Below are 17,311 nucleotides of genomic sequence, written 5' to 3' on the forward strand. Positions count from 1 at the left end.
TGGTGACCCACTCCATGTCAAAGCACTGGGCCAATCAGCCTATGTAAGTGACAACTCTGGCCAAAGGAGTGGCAGGGGTGGCAAAGAAGGTAGGTGCTCCTGGGTGGGTTGGCATTAAAGTGAGCCTTTGTCCTTCAAGACAAGTTGTCCCAGGACTGTATCTGGCACTTTGAGGAGCCTGTGACTCACTCCAAGTGACAACACCGGGCCAATCAGGGAGTCCATAGCTCTGTGTAAGTGGCAACTCTAATGGAGTGGGGGGGGGGGGGGGTGCTTCTGGGTAGGTCAGCACTAAAGTGAACCTTTGTCCTGCATGGGCAAAGCACAGATTGGCTTTAAGGATGTTCTTGAACTAAAAGCCGTCTCCAGATGTGCCGATGGGCGCTCCTCTGGCGTGTTAAACTCCCTAATCCTCTGGTTAAACACAGCGATACCTAACACTAGAGGTGCTCGCCTTGATAATCCCGTCTGTCTTTATGAATATAGATCAGGTAACAGCTGGCTCTTTCTGGGGCCGCGGGCAATTAAATTGGTCAGCCATAAATGACATTTCAATTTTCCGAGAAACGGGCTTTGCATGTAACCAGGCACCTGTCGCCGAGCAGAAAACAGATTCAGTGACAGTGCGAGGGGGGTTGGAAGCGATGCCCGCGGCACGCCGTCTTCTCTGACAGCAAAGAGGACCAGGTTACGTCTTTTCCTGAGCCTTGCAATGGGGATCATTTTATCAGCTGTCCTGATGATTCAAAAACAGGCGCAAAATAAAACTTTTTTTTTATTTTTATGTACGGTAAGAGCCACATGGGAGACTGTTAAGTCCCATTCACACCATTGGTTGTGCGTTACGGAAACACATGTTGCATGCATTGATGCAATACATTGCTATTCATCCTGAATGGCACCCCAACGCATCTTGCCAAAAGACGTGTTACAGCGTTGCCCGGTGCCCTGCAGGAAGTGCTGCAATTTTTGCTCCATGTCCAGCCCGTTCAAATGAATAGGTTGCCTTAGGGCACGGGTGCTCAACCTGTGGCCCTCCAGCGATTGGGGAACTACAAATCCCATGAGGCATTGCAAAGCTGACAGTTACAAAGATGACTCCCAAAGGCAGAGGGATGGTAGTTCTGCAACAGCTGAAGGGCCACAGGTTGAGCATTCATTCCCTAAAGCAACACATGTTAACCACTTCAGCTCCAGACAGTTTACCCCCCTTCATGACCAGGCCATTTTTTGCGATCCGGCACTGCGTTACTTTAACCACTTCTGGACTGGAAGATTTCCCCCCTTAATGACCAGGCCATTTCTTGCGATTCGGCACTGCGTTACTTTAACTGACAATTGTGCGGTCGTGCAACTTTGTACCCAAATAAAATTATTGTCCTTTTTTTCCCACAAATAGAGCTTTCTTTTAGTGATATTTGATCACCTGTGCGATATTTATTTTGTGCGCTATAAATAAAAAAGAGCGACAATTCTGAAAAATAAAAAACAATATTTTTCAATTTCTGCTATATAACATTCCTGAAAAAAATTCCCGCAATAATCGTATTTTTATTGGTTTGCGCAAAAGTTGTCGCGTCTACAAACTAGAGAAAAGATTTATGTTATTTTTATTTATTTTTTTTACTAGTAATGGCGGCGATCTGCGATTTTTAGCGGGATGGAGACATTGCGGTGGACAGATCGGACTCCTAACTGACATTTTTTACACTTTTGGGGGGACCAGTGACATTACTACAGTAATCAGTGCTAAAAATTTGTACTGTTACTGTAGTAATGACACTGGCAGGGAAGGGGTTAACCCAGGTGCAATCAAAGGGTTAAATGTGAGCCTAGGGAGTGTTTTCTAACTGTGGGGGGCGGGGGGTGGGCTTGTAAAATCAGTAGAGACCTGTGATCCTAAATAGGAGGAACACAGGAGCTCTGTATTGATTCCTGAGAGAACAACGTCATTCTCTCTTCACAGGCAGGCAGCGATCGTGGGTGCATCGGCCACCCCACTGGCGAGTGGGCGCGCGCCCCCAGGATCACCCCCCTGAACTGCCGTATAGGTACGATGATTCACGGGAACCTGTCGACCTGCCACCGTATATACGCCGGCTGGTCAGCAAGTGGATAACTGACAATTGCGCGGTCGTGCCACATAAAATCTATGTCCTTTTTTTCCACAAATAGAGCTTTCTTTTGATGACATTTGATTGCCTCTTGCCTATTTTTTATGCTATAAACAAAAAAAGACTGACAATTATGAAAAAAAACTATATTTTTTACTTTCTGCTATAAAACATATCCTATAAAAAAAATATCAAAAATCTAATTTCTTCATCAATTTAGGCCAATTTGTATTGTGCACATTTCAAGCAGTATATATCTGTGCGTTACTTCTATCCAAAGTTTGCGGAAGAGACACCAGAATTTATCCAAAAAATCTCTAATCTTATTCCCAGTGCACTACATTGTGGCCTCATCATACAGACTGGCTCCCCAAACCGTTGTTTACAAAATAAAGAAAGCTTGTAGGGAAAATGTAATTTTTTTTTGGGCTTTTAGAATGCAATTATTTCTGCAGCAGCTTCTATACACAGTACAGATGTGCCACTTTACAGGTAGACTAAGGGGACCCCCCAGGCAGGATATTGAAAGGTATTTTTCATTTTTTTTGTTATTTCTCATTTTGATGCTTTCAATTTAAGCATCAGTAAAATCACTGCTCATTTAAAAATTATGTTTTTTTTACAAACTTTTTTTGCATTGATACATGTCCCCCAGGGCAGTACCCGAACCCCCATAGTCATTCCGTGTCCAATTACTTGCATATAAGCCTTCAAAATTGGCACTTCTGATTTTTCCAGTTCGGGTCCCATAGACTTCAATGGGGTTCGTATTCAGTTCCGAACGTTCGCGATGCACTTTTATAACAGACATAACAGACCCTTTTAGTAATATAATTAACAGACCAAAAGAGAGCAAATAAGAGACGTTCATTGTTAGGTTGTATGTACACTTTAACCACTAATATGTTATGCTCGTGAAGCTCACGCCATAGGGAACTATTTGTTTTATTTTGTTTAGTGACTGATTGCAGCTCCTAGGGCAGAATCACACGTGTGCAGTGTGGTAACGCACACATGTTAATGTGTGTTTTGGCAGACGGTTCATTTTAAGTGGGCTCTCCAATTCGCCCCAACGTGGCCAAAACTGCACCTCTGAGCTTACTTACCGCTCCCCTATTATCCTATATATCTTGCATTTGTGCATATCTGCATGGAGTTTGCATGTTCTTTCCGAGTTTGCATGGGTTTGCCCCAGGTGCTCCAGTTTTTTTCCATGTTCCAAAGACATGCTGGTAAGTTGGCTCCTGTCTAAATTGTCCGATGCACAGGGCAGGTGGCTCCGATTGCCGCCTGACATCCGCAATCACTCCTCGCTGAGAGAGAAGGACGGTCGGCTGTTGTAAACACAGTCAACCGTTCTTCTCTCTGGAATGATCACGGAGCTCCTGTGATCCCTCTATATAGGACCACAGGTCTCTATGATCATTTCACAAGCCACGCCCCCCCCCACAGTTAGAATCACTGCCCTAGGTTCACATTTAACCCCTTGAGCACCCACAAGGTTAACCCCTTCCCTGCCAGTGTCATTATTACAGTAACAGGGCATATTTTTAGCACTGATTACTGTAGTAATGTTACTGGTCCCCCCAAAAGTGTAAATAATATCAGTTAGGGGTCCAACCTGTCCACCCCAATGTCGCAGTCCTGCTAAAAATCGCAGATCGCCGCCATTACTAGTAAAAAAAAAAAAAAAAACAATAAAAATGACATAAATCTTTGCCATAGTTAGTAGATGTGCTAACTTCTGCGCAAACCAATCAAAATGCGCTTATTGCAATTTTTTTTACCAAAAATATGTAGCAGAAAACAAATTGGCCTAAAATGTTAAAAAATTTTGATTTTTACATTTTCTTTTTTTTTTCAGAATTGTCGCTCTTTTTTTGTTTATATTGCAAAAATAAAAATTGCACAGGTGATCAAATACCACCAAAAGAAAGCTCTGTTTGTGGGAAAAAATGACATCAATTGTATTTGGGTACAGCGTTGCATGACCACGCAATTGTCCGTTAAAGTAACGCAGTGCCGAATCGCAAAATATGGCCTGGTCATTAAGGGGGAAAATCTTCCGGTCCAGAAGTGGTTAAAGGAGAATTTTACAAAAATAAATGATTGGTTAAAATCACATTTGCTTTTATTACTACTATTATTCCTTTATATCAGCTTTTGGAATTTACAAATCCAGCAATTTAGAAATTGGATGAAAGGTGTATCACTGTAAAACACTTTTTGAAAGATAAATAGTGCTTTTTTCATACATCTCTACAGATCAGACCAAAATGAGGGACAAATGAGGCGGAAAGAGGGACAGAGGGACTTTGTTTCAAATCAGGGACAGTTGGGAGCTATGTAAAAGTACACCCCTAAGTGCACTTTTTAGTGTGTTTTGCATGCACATTTTTTGTTCACTTACTGTTTTTTCATTCTAGGTTTTGCACCACCGCAGACTTAAAAAATGTGCATGTATTAGAGCTGCACGATTCTGGATAAAATGAGAATCACAATTTTTTTGCTTAAAATAAAGACCACGATTCTCGGCATATCATCATCTTTCACATTATACAAAAAAAATTGGGCTAACTTTACTGTTTAAGTTTTTTTTTTTTTTTCATTGAAGTGTATTTTTTCCCAAAAAATTGCGTTTGAAAGACTGCTGCGCAAATACAGTGTGACAAGAAATATTGCAAAGATCGCAATTTTATTCTCTATGGTCTCTGCTAAAAAAAATATTTAACCTCCCTGGCGGTATGATTGTTTCGGATTTTAGGTGCTGAAAGCGGTACCATTATTTTGCATGTAATTCTTAAGAATGAGCAGCCCAAACCAACTATTTACATATCATTTTATTTTACTGTGCGTTCTTCTTTATAACATCTCGTGTATGATAAAGTTTGAAACACAAAATCGTAATTTATAAAATAATAAATAACTATAAAAAATTTAAAGTGTATATATATATATATATATATATAAAGTACAGTAAAACTGCAGGAAATGACACTGGGGGGCAAACTAATGTCAATGTATTTTATTTTGTAATGTATCAGTGTGTTTGGTATGTTTTACTGTTTGAATTTGCCGCCGGTTCCATCCCCTGCAAGTGTCACGTCGCAGGAGACGGAAGCCGGGGCTCACAGCTCACATCGCGGGATCCCGGCGACAAGGTAAGTAACCTCTACCAGGATTATTGCATTTTTTATTTTTTGCGCTTTAACCACTTCCCGCCCGCCCTATTACAGATTGACGGCGGGAATGTGGTTGTGTTATCCTGACCGGACGTCATATGACGGCGGCAGGATAACACAGCTCTGGGCGCCCCCCGGGGGCGCGCAGAGCGGCGATCGGTGATGCGAGGTGTCAGTCTGACACCCTGCATCTCCGATCTCAGTAAAGAGCCTCTGACGGAGGCTCTTTACCATGTGATCAGCCGTGTCCAATCACGGCTGGTCACATAGTAAATAGGAAGAGCCGTTGATCGGCTTTCCTTAGTTCGTGCCTGACAGGCACGAGTAAAGGAGCGCCGATCGGCGGCTCCCCTGACAGGTCAGATCATTGATTACCAGTGCAGACCCTCGGGGGGGGGGGATGCCACTAGATCCACCAGGGATGCCCACTATGACCCCAGGGATGCCCACTATGACCCCAGGGATGCCCACTATGACCACCAGGGATGGCAATCAGGGCTCAGGGAGCCCCCCATTGCCCTCCCCATCAGTGATGCCCACCAGTGTCCTCCCTATCAGTGCTGCCCACAAGTGCCCATCATTGCCATCCTTTAGTGTCGCCCACCAGTGCCCATTATTGCCCACCAGTGCCGCCTATCAGTGCCCATTAGTGCCCATCAGTGCCGCCCGTCAGTGCCGCCCATCAGTGCCCACCAGTGCCACCTATCAGTGCCCATTAATGCCCCCTATCAGTGCCCGTCAGTGCCACCTATCAGTGTCCATCAATGCCACCTATCAGTGCCCAGCAGTGCCGCCTATCAGTGCCCACCAATGCTTCATATCTGTGCTACCTATCAGTGCCTATCAGTGCCGCATATCAGTGCCGCCTATCAGTGCCACCCCATCAGTGCCACCCCATCAGTGCCACCCCATCAGTGCCACCCCATCAGTGCCTCCTCATCAGTGCCTGTCAGTGCAGTCTCATCAGTGCTCATCAGTGCAGGAAAAAAAATATTTATTTACAAAATTGTATAACATAAACAAAAAAACTTTTTTTTTTTTTTCAAACTTTTCGGTCTTTTTTTATTTGTTTAGCAAAAAGTAAAAATCGCACAGGTGATCAAATACCACCAAAAGAAAGCTCTATTTGTGGGGGGAAAATGACATAAATTTGGTGTAGGTACAGTGTTGCTTGACCGCGCAATTGTCATTCAAAATGCAACAGCGCTAAAAGGGGAAAATTGGCCTGGGCAGGAAGGGAGGGAAGTGCCCTGTAATAAAGTGGTTAAACAAAAAAAGGCCCAACTATTCAAAAAAAATAATAAATAAATATATATATATATATATATATATACACACACACATACAGTGCCTTGCGAAAGTATTCGGCCCCCTTGAACCTTTCGACCTTTTGCTACATTTCAGGCTTCAAACATAAAGATATAAAACTGTAATTTTTTGTGAAGAATCAACAAGTGGGACACAATCATGAAGTGGAACGAAATTTATTGTCCAATAAAAAAATGTAAAAAATCGAATTTCTTCATAAAATGCATCACCACTGCGATTTTTATTTTTTGTGCTTTAAACAGAAAAAAGACCGACTATTTAAAAAAAAATATATATATATATCTTACAAAAGATATATATATAACTTTCTGCTATAAGGCATGTCCAATAAAAAAAAATAAAAAATCTAATTTCTTCATAAATTTAGGCCAATATATATATACTGCTACATATTTTTGGTAAAAAAAAAAATCCCAATAAGCATATCGTATATTGGTTGGTTTGCGCAAAAGTTATAACGTCTACAAACTATGTGATATATACTGGAATTTTTTTCTTTATACTAGTAATGGTGGCAATCAGTGACTTATAGCAGGACTGGGATATTGCAGCAGACAGCCTGACACCAACTGACACTTTATAGAAACCAGTGACACTGATATAGCGATCACTGCTAAAAAATATGCACTGTCACTGTACTAATAACACTGGCTGGAAAGGGGTTAAACATCTAGGGCAATCAAAGGGTTATATGCGTGCCTAGCCAGTGTTTATGTGTGTACTGTGTTTGGGGTATTTACTAAGGGAAGTAATGGATTTTCTTTCCCAGCTACCCCCCCCCCCCCCATCACTTTCCCCCCTGTCAGGTCAGAGCTCTGCGTTGTTAACAAGGCAGGGTTCTGTCCAGCCTCTCTCCTTGATGATCGGCAGATGCCAGCAGACATTTATTGGCTGGCACCCGCTGATCGGCTTCTGCTGTGACAAATAATATATATAATCATATACGGTATATATATATATATATATATACGTGGTTCTGTGGCAGTGAATCTGCAAGTGGATAATACAAATCCCACATTGTATTGCAGTTATTTATAGCCGACTCCTATTACTCTGAACCATCTTAAAGTTTGTAAATTTACTTTGTATTGATCCTTGCAAATTTTCTTCCCTGAATTCTGTGACCCGTAGTCACTATGTCCTGCGAGTAGCACTGCTGTGTCACACATTTCACAGAGCCCGCCTTCTGATCTACAGAGGAGCTGAGAGGAGTTTCAGGAGGCGGAGCCAGGACAGAAATCACTATGTGCAGATAGCAAGATACCTTGGGACATGTAGTCCTTCCAAATTTAGGAGACATTGCAAAGCATGCTGGGAATTCAGGAAGTTGTGGAAAGAAACGGCCACCAGACAGGCAGAATGCTTTACTTGTGATTGTGCGGTCATGCAACGCTTTACAGAAATAAAAATTGTTTAATTTTTTTTTTTTTTTTTTTACATAAAAAAGGCTATTTTTTGGTGGTATTTGATCACCACCTTGTTTTTTATTTTTTGCGATAAATAAAAAAAAAAAGACAGAAAATTTTGTAAAAAATTTAGAAAAAAAAATGTATTTTTTACTTTCTGCTATAAAACATATTTTGTATATATTTATATTTCATGTTTTGATAATAAATAAAAAAAATCCCAATAAGTGTATATTGATTAATTTACATTAAATTTATAGCATCTACAAACTATGGCATATATATTGGAATTTATTATTATTTTTTTATATATACATGTAATGGCGGTGATCAGCGACTTATAACAGGACTGCGATAGTGCGGTGGACAATCTGGCACTAACTGACTAACCTCCACTGACATCACTAGTGACACTAATACAGTGATCGGTGATAATACTACACACTGTCACTGTGCTAATGACACTGGCTGGGAAGGGGTTAAAATCCGGGGCAATCAAGGGGTTAAATGCGTGCCTAATTTTGTGTAATGTGTGTACAGTGTGCTGCTTTTGCTAAAGATCCCTCAGTTTCTCATCCCTACTTTGCAGGTATGAGAAACTGACAGATCGCTCCCTAGGATTTAAAAAAAAAAAATCTTTTTTACATTTAGTATCAGTGTCAGTTAGTGGATATTGATTGGTTTGCATGAAAGTTATAGAGCCTGCAACCTATGGTATATGTGTGTTGCTAGGTAGGATACAAAATGCACGTTAGATTCTGGGCTGTACTACGGGTACAAACAACAACTAACATACAAATATGTGATATCGCTGCAATCATCAGGAACAGGAGAATTTATTTTGGGTTGTTCTTTGGTGATAGGTCATGGTAACAGCAAGAAATGTACAGCTACATATTTTTTTTAAAAAAATAATTTTTTTACTATTTTGTGCCAGTTTTCTTTTAATAATTAAAAAGAAACAGAGGGAATCCATTACTGATACCCACTGAATTAAAGCCCAATTTGTCCTGAAACAAATGCGATATAATCCACCTGCATACATTAACCACATCAATACTGGACATTATCAACCCCTTCCTGACCAGTTCAAGTTTTAGCTTTCAGTACTGTCACACTTTGAATGACAATTGCGCAGTCATGCAACACTACAAACAAATTAGGATTTTGTCTTTTTTTTTTTTTTAGACAGATATAGCTTTCTTTCTGTGATATTTATTCATCACTGGGGTTTTAATCTTTTGCTAATCAAACATAAAAAGACAGAAAATTTAGGGAAAAAAACCCTTTTTCTTTGTTTCTGTTAGAAAATCTTTCAAATAAGTAATTTTTCTTCTTCACTGATTGGTGCTGATGAGGCTGCACTGATGGACACTGATGAGGCGACAATGATAGGCACTGATGAGGCTGCGCTGATGGGCACTGATGGGGCGGCACTGGTGGACACTGATGAGGCGGCACTGATGGGCACTGATAAGCTGCACTGATGGGCACTGATGAATAGATACTGATAAGGCAGCATTGATGGGCACTAATAGGTGGCATTGATGGGCACTGATAGGCTGCACTGATAGGTCGCATTGATGGACACTGATGAGGCAACAATGATAGGCACTGATAAGCTGCAATGATGGGTACTGATGAAGATACACTGATAAGGCGGCATGGATGGGCACTGATAGGGGGCATTGATGGGCACTGATAGGTGGCACTGATAAGCTGCACTGATAACCATTGATATGCAGCACTGATGAGGTGGCACTGATGGGCACTGATAAGCTGCAATGATGGGTACTGATGAAGATACACTGATAAGGCGGCATGGATGGGCACTGATAGGGGGCATTGATGGGCACTGATAGGTGGCACTGATAAGCTGCACTGATAACCATTGATATGCAGCACTGATGGGCACTGATATGCTGCACTAATGTACACTGATAGGGCTGCATGCATGCGCGGCAAAAATGGGAGGAAATCATATGATGTCCTCCTAGAACAACAGCGGCCCCGCCCCCCACTGTCATTTTACGGCAGCTGGGAAGCAGTTAAAGGGATTGTAAAGTCTCAAGGTTTTTCACCTTAATGCATTCTATGCATTAAGGTGAAAAACCTTCTTGGTTGCAGCTGTCCCCCAGACCCCCTGGTATTCTTACCTGAACCTGAATGTTCCAGCGCTGAGCACGAGCCCAGCCTCATTGGATAGATTGATAGCAGCAGGAGCCATTGGCTGCCGCTGCTGTCAATCAAATCCAGTGACACAGGAGTGGGGCGGGGCTGAGTCCTTCAGTCTGTGTCAATGGACGCAGCAGCTGGACTCGTGAGCACGGGTGCCCCCATGGAAAGCGGCTTTCCATGCGGGCACCCGATGAAGAGGAGGATCGGGGCTGCTCTGTGAAAAACCCTTGCACAGAGCAGGTAAATATAACATGTTTGTTATTTAAAAAAAAAAAAAACCTTTACCCTTTCACACTTGTGTGACTTGTCATGCGATTTGGGACTGCAAAATCGCATGACAGGTCTTTCTCCAATTTTTCCAATGAGCCCCATTCATATCTGTGTGACTTGAAGTTGCACTGACTTCAAAGTAGTCCCTGCACTACTTTTGGCACGATTTTGGTGCATTTTGAGGAAAAGACATTATAAACCCAGTCAAACTTGCATCAAAATCGTGGCAAAAGTCGCGGCAAAATCGCTGTAAAATCGGGCGACTTCGAAGTCGCACAAGTGTGAAAGGGGCCTTAAGCGTATCTCCACTTTTGTTGAGAAAAGAACATTCCCCTCTGGGTGATCCCTGTACATTACAAGGATTATAACAACCTTTATTGCAGATTCCTACCTTTTATTATTCTGAAGAAATCATTGTTTGTTCCTCTGTGCTGAGTGGGTCTAATGGGAGTGGTTTCATAATTGTCTGTCAGCTGTGGTAGCTGCAGGGCTCTATTAGGGAAATCTACTCGGCCCGCATCCTTTTAGACGTGTTCCTATTGGGAGTATCTCACCAAAAATGACATTTTTGTTGCAGGGGATGCCAAAAATCTGACTTGTATCTTAGTGCAGACTTCTGGGGAAATCAGTGAGCCAATCACACAAGCAGGAAATGATGTTTCTGGGGGTGTGGTCAGTATACATTCTGTGTACAGAACACCTCCAGGCGGCCATATTGCATTTTCAGAAAATTCCAACAGCTGCAGAGTGAAAAGGAAAGGTCATTTTTAATAACATTCAATTACAATATGATTTGTATCGCAATTGTATACGCTATATTATTTTTTCTTTATTTGCTAATTTTTTTCCCCATGAAAGTGGAGTTACCCTTTAACCTTTTTACGACCGCCCGCCACAGTTATACTGCGGCAGGCAGCTGCTCCTGTGCGAACCGCCGTAGCTATACATCGGTCACACGCAGGAGGCTAGGGGCCGCCGGTGTGCTCCCGTCCCTGCTCATTGAAGCCGATGCACGGGGCAGGTGGCTCCAATTGCTGCCTGACACCCGGGACCGTTCCCTGCTGAGAGAGAAGAACGGTCAGATGTTGTAAAGACGGCTGACCATTCTTCTCCCTGGAATGATCATAGAGCCCCTGTGATCCTTCCATATAGGATCACAGGTCTCTATGGTCATTCCACAAGCCACGCCTCCCCCCCCCCCACAGTCAGAATCACTCCCCTAGGCTCACATTTAACCCCTTGATCACCCACGGTGTTAACGCCCTCCCTGCCAGTGTCATTATTACAGTAACAGAGCATATTTTTAGCACTGATTACTGTAGTAATGTCACTGGTCCCCCCCAAAAGTGTCAAAAATGTCAGTTAGGGGTCCGTTCTGTCCACAGCAATGTCACAGTCCCGCTAAAAATCGCAGATCGCCGCCATTACTAGTAAAAAAAAAAAAAAAACAATAAAAATGACATAAATCTTTCCCATAGTTAGTAGACGCAATCACTTTTGCGCAAACCAATCAAAATACGCTTATTGCAATCTTTTTTTTACCAAAAATATGTCGCAGAAAACAAATTGGCCTAAAATGTTTTTTTTTATTTATTTATTTTTTTGCATGTTATATAGCAGAACGTGAAAAATACAGATTTTTCTTTTTCAGAATTGTCGCTCTTTTTTTGTTTATAGCGCAAAAAATAAAAATTGCACAGGTGATGAAATACCACGAAAAGAATGCTCTATTTATGGGAAAAAAAGGACATTGATTTTATTTGGGTACAGCATCGTACAACCGCGCAATTGTCCATTAAAATAACGCAGTGCCGAATCTCAAAATATGGCCTGGTCATTAAGGGGGGAAATCCTTCCGGTCCAGAAGTGGTGAAGTAGTTGCGAGGATATTTCCAGTTTTACTTACACATCAAAGTTGGAAACTGCGCTCGGGCGTTAGGATTTGTTTTACCTTCGTCAAGAAGGGGTTAATAAAAATAACTGATCTTTCCTCTATATCCCGTCTGTCATTCAGATCATAAAATAAAGAAGAGTTGGGACCTCAATGGGTTACACAGGACCTGTCGGGTTTTTTAGTGTGACGGTGGAGGGTGTCCCTGGCCAGATCCCGGCCTCTTAGTTACGCTTCCAGGAATTGGGGCAGATCTGTCCCCTTGTATGGAGTCCTACTTATCTAACAGGTCCTGTTGCGCAGTATATGGAGGGCAGTCGGTCGGCGGTGGAGAGCCAGGCGTGTTTTATAATGACATTAAGCCGTGTTATGGCAAATTAAGATTTCATTTGCAGTGCAGATAAGAGGAATGGCACATATGGAAGGTGTTTGGTAATCAGCAGACATACAATGGTGACAAGGACGGGGGCAGGGCTGTGTGTCAGGGAGAAGCACAGAGGCGCCAGTCCTGATGAACCGCCTCAGTTTGTGTGTTCATAACATCCGATTTATCTAAAATCTGATACAGCTGTATCTACAGGGCACACATACGGATGATTATCTACCTGGCTCTGGTCAGTGACAATCCTTATTGAAGAGGACTCCCTGGTCTTAGGGCCAGAACATTGAGCGGAGTTCCCCTATACATGTAGCAAAGCATTTTCTTTACGCCACAAAAAAAATAAATAAATAAATAAAAGTTGCAAAGCCATTCATCCAGCAAATCTGCATATACATTTATTCTGGGCAAAAACAAACTTTCTTTGGGCTTAGTAGTAAAATTCTGAATTATGGCCACTGTAACGGATCAACCGGCACCCCGACTGGGTACCTCCATTGACGGATGCTCCTAGTGTTTCCCGAGGGCTCCAAGCACTCCACCAGACCCCATAACCACCTCAGACCCCACGATCCGCCGAAGCTTGGTTGGGGTCTCGCCGTCCCCTACCCACCCTGGACCTACGACAAGGTTCCTAGTTCCCGTGGGTGAACCTCTCTTTCCCCAGAGAGTGAAGCAGGAACAAGCGCTTACAAGAGCTTAGTGATTATTCAAGGGAGTATGAAGAGCATAGCAATCCCTTGTATGCGATTCCCCCAATAAGAGACAGGACTCTAGATTGAGGGTGAAGTAGAACTCAAACTGTTTATTCAAACACATGCACTAAGAGATATACATTGTGGGACAATCCCCCCTCCCCCTTAGCAGCCAATCCACATACACATATACATCCCATAATAAGTTTATTTTAAGGCAGACAGAGACAATAGAACAATGGAATACAGGCACTTACCAATAACAAACCCCACTCCATCTCACTATCTAGCAATCTGAAAAGTCAAACCATTCATCTTCCCACATTTCCTGAGAGATATGGCCAGGGCTGCTGTTAGAAATCGCGGGGCCCCGTACAGACTACCTGGCAGGGCCCCCCCAAGAAAATATTAAAGATATATTTAACTAAAATTACAACAAAATCACTATTAGCAGACACAAATATAACATAACTCCCATAATTCCTGCTAAATCTAAAAAAAAAAAAAAAAAAACGATGTTAAATAAAAAAGAAGATGAGATGAGAAAAATATACAGGCTGGGCAGTTGGAGCTCAGTGATCAGAGAGACAGAGAGAGAGAGAAACAAAGTTACAATTTACAAATAATCTCCTGAGCAGAGATAAGTGCTGGGGGGGGGGGGGGCACACAAGGGAGGGGGATTAGTGAGGGAGGATTGTCTCTTTCTCAACAGATAAAAGCTGATAGCAGGGAGAGGGACAGATCAGATTCAGGTGCTGGAGGAAGATTTCTGTATTTGTTGTCCATTACTAATCCCCCTCTCTGTGTGGGCCCCCCTGTGTGCTGGGGCCCCCTACAAGAGGGCTGGTGGTCCCCCCCTATCAGCGGCCCTGGATATGGCTGACAAATATTACTGTCCCATCTGAAGCAATTCAATCCTAATGCATAGAATGCATTAAGATAAAAGAAAACCTTCTGCCTTTACAACTCCTTAACTGAAGCATAGTAAACTATGTTTACAATGCTTCAGTTTGTGAATGAACAGAAGCCGCTCAGCACAGAGCACTTCCCATTCATTCACTGTCCAGTGCAGCTGAGGCTGCAGAGAAAGGGACTGGGGAATCTCTGTCCTCAGTCCTTTTCTCTGTCTCAAAAGTGAAACATCAGGGGTCTGTTTAAACCCTTGATATTTCACCAAAGCCTCCCAACAGGGCTCCTATAAAAAAAAAAAAAATGTAAAAAAAAAAAAAAAGTAAAAAAAATATAAAAAAATTATTTAAAAAATAAAATTGTAAAAAATAATAAAAAAAAAAAAACTACTGACACTGTCCACTGCCCTACTGACACCAACCTCTGCTCTACTGACACCGTCCACTGTTCTGCTGAAACATGCATGTATGTTGGGTATGCGGTGCATACCCTAATGCAATAGGCTGGGCACACCAATGCTCACAAATACAGCTCACTCCCAGTACAGATCTTCATCCCACAAGTAGAGTTCTCCCCCCCCCCCCCAAGTACAGATCCCCCCCCTGTACAGATCCCTCATCAATACAGCTACTTCCCAGTACAGATACCTTACCAATACAGCTCACCACCAGTACAGAGCTCTCCCCCTATTACAGCTCCCCCAAGAACAGATTTCCCCCACACACACTCCAGTACAGCGCCCCCCCCCCCCCCACCCCAGTACAGATCTCTCCCCCCCCCCCCTCCATCATTGACGACCCCGAGGTCAGATAAGTGACAGAAGCGGCAGCTGCAGTGCAGTGGTAACTTTGACGTCAAATTTCGATTTAGGTTTAGTCATAGTCTTTTGACTAAAATGCCATGTTAGTTTTAGTCATATTTTAGTCTTCTCAATTGTTTTAGTTTTAGTCCTATGTTAGTCGACTAAAATAGTGTTAATTTCATAGACGAAAATGACACTATTTAACTGCGCAGTTGTCAGTTAAAGTAATGCTGTGCGATATCGCAAAAATAAATGGTCTGGTCTAAAAGGGGGGTCAAGTGGCCAGTATAGGCTACAGTAATACAAGACATGTGAAGTTCATTAACAAGCATGGTTTTCTATTTTTCTATGGCATGTATGCTTCAGTGGCTAAACGTATTTCAACTAAGCCATGGCTTCCCTAAAATAAAAATGAGATTCATTTGACTGTTTTTGGGTCAATCTAATCACTGTCAGCAATTTTTACTGTACCATACAGGAATAAATCAGCCTCTTGCATTCCCTGTACAGCAGGGCACAGACTGGGCGAGGAGGGAGAAGCAGCACAAGGAGCCTGTCAGAGAGATGAGCTTATCGGTGTCCAATCACAGGCTGAGGGTGGGTCCAGGCTTAAAATAAAGTGGGTTGAATAATGATGGTTATCAATCAACCCGGAAGACTGAGGACATCTTGTGCTGGAAAAGGAGTACTGCAGGTACAGCTCTAGACTGAAGGTGGGTATGGCAGGCAAAGCTGTTTTTTATGTTCTCCTTAAACCGCTTACGGACCGCCCGCCGCAGTTATATGTCATTACTAAGGGGGAAAATCTTCCGGACCAGAAGTGGTTAATGGGTTCTGCTTTACTATATAAACCGTGAAGCGTGTGTAGAGGAGCATGCATGGATATTTGTGTGCATGTGTAGAACGTACAGAATTCCATGCTTTAGTGCCTGTTTTTTTTATATGACCTTTAGCCTGGTGCATGTGCAGTTCAATGCATATCAGTCACTTGATTTTTTAGTATTTGTACTCCAGATACCTTTTCATAGAACACATTATACGCCTTTCATTGGAGGAAGCTAGAGGGACAATACCTGTCCTCTGCTCTAGGAAGAGTTAATGGCACCTGCAGTTATTGCTGCTTTGCAGAAACAAAGATTCAGTGTTCACGTCACCTTGTTTTTACATAGTCTCTATCAGTTCCGTATTTCAGTTCTCCATAAATAACATATATTATCTACCTATAAACCTGCCTGAGATAACATTATGCCGCATGCAAAGCACACTGCGTCATTTCTTCTCTGCCAGGCTCAGCAGATACCACCTACAACAAAAAGTGTCCCGAAATGGCCAGAACGAATGCAATAATGTTACCTGATAGGTTGTATCTCCTCAATCGATTCAGTACTCCGAGATCTGATACAGGAATAGAGCGGAAATCATTCAATAGGCACACTACCAGGGCCGGGACAAGGGGTGGGCAGGAGGGACGGCTGCCATGGGCACTGTGGTATCATGTGAGGTGGGGGGGGGGTGCCACAAGGGGATTGTTCTAGGAGGGAATTTTTTTGGGGGGGGGGAGGGGGGGTTGTGCTAGTAGGGATGAATGGGAATTTTGTTAGCACATGTGCAGTCGATCGCACTGTTGCAATTTGCAAACTTTGCCTCAAGCACATCAAGGATGGCAAAAACACCTGCCATTTAGGTACACATGTGTGACAAGGCATTTAACCTCCCATCACTCAGTCCTTTGGCAAGAGCACCTGAAAGCCACACAAAAGGGACACAATTCTGTTCCTGCTCCTTACTCACCTCAGTCTACCCCCGCTATACCTCATAACCTCTCAGCAGCCTCCACTGACAGTGATGATGGTATAGCGCAGGGTGTCCCAGGTCCTTGCAGCACATCTGCCAGTAGCACACCACAAGCTGTGGACTATAGCCGGCAAATTTCTCTACCCCCTTCCGTGAGTTTGCAGAATATGCTGTACCACAATGGTAGGTTCCCAGTCGCTATTTCTTTTCATGTAAGGCCATTCCAGCTCTGTACCATTACATGGAAGGCAATGCTGTGGCATCACTGGGCAAGGCAGTGAGCCGCAAAGTCCACATTACTGCTGACATGTGGTCCAGCAAGCATGGTCAGGAACGCTATATTTAGTTCACAGAACACTGGG

This window comes from Pelophylax lessonae, assembly GCF_965119305.1.
Source record: "Pelophylax lessonae genome assembly, chromosome: 6".
Classification (NCBI taxonomy): Eukaryota; Metazoa; Chordata; class Amphibia; order Anura; family Ranidae; genus Pelophylax; species Pelophylax lessonae.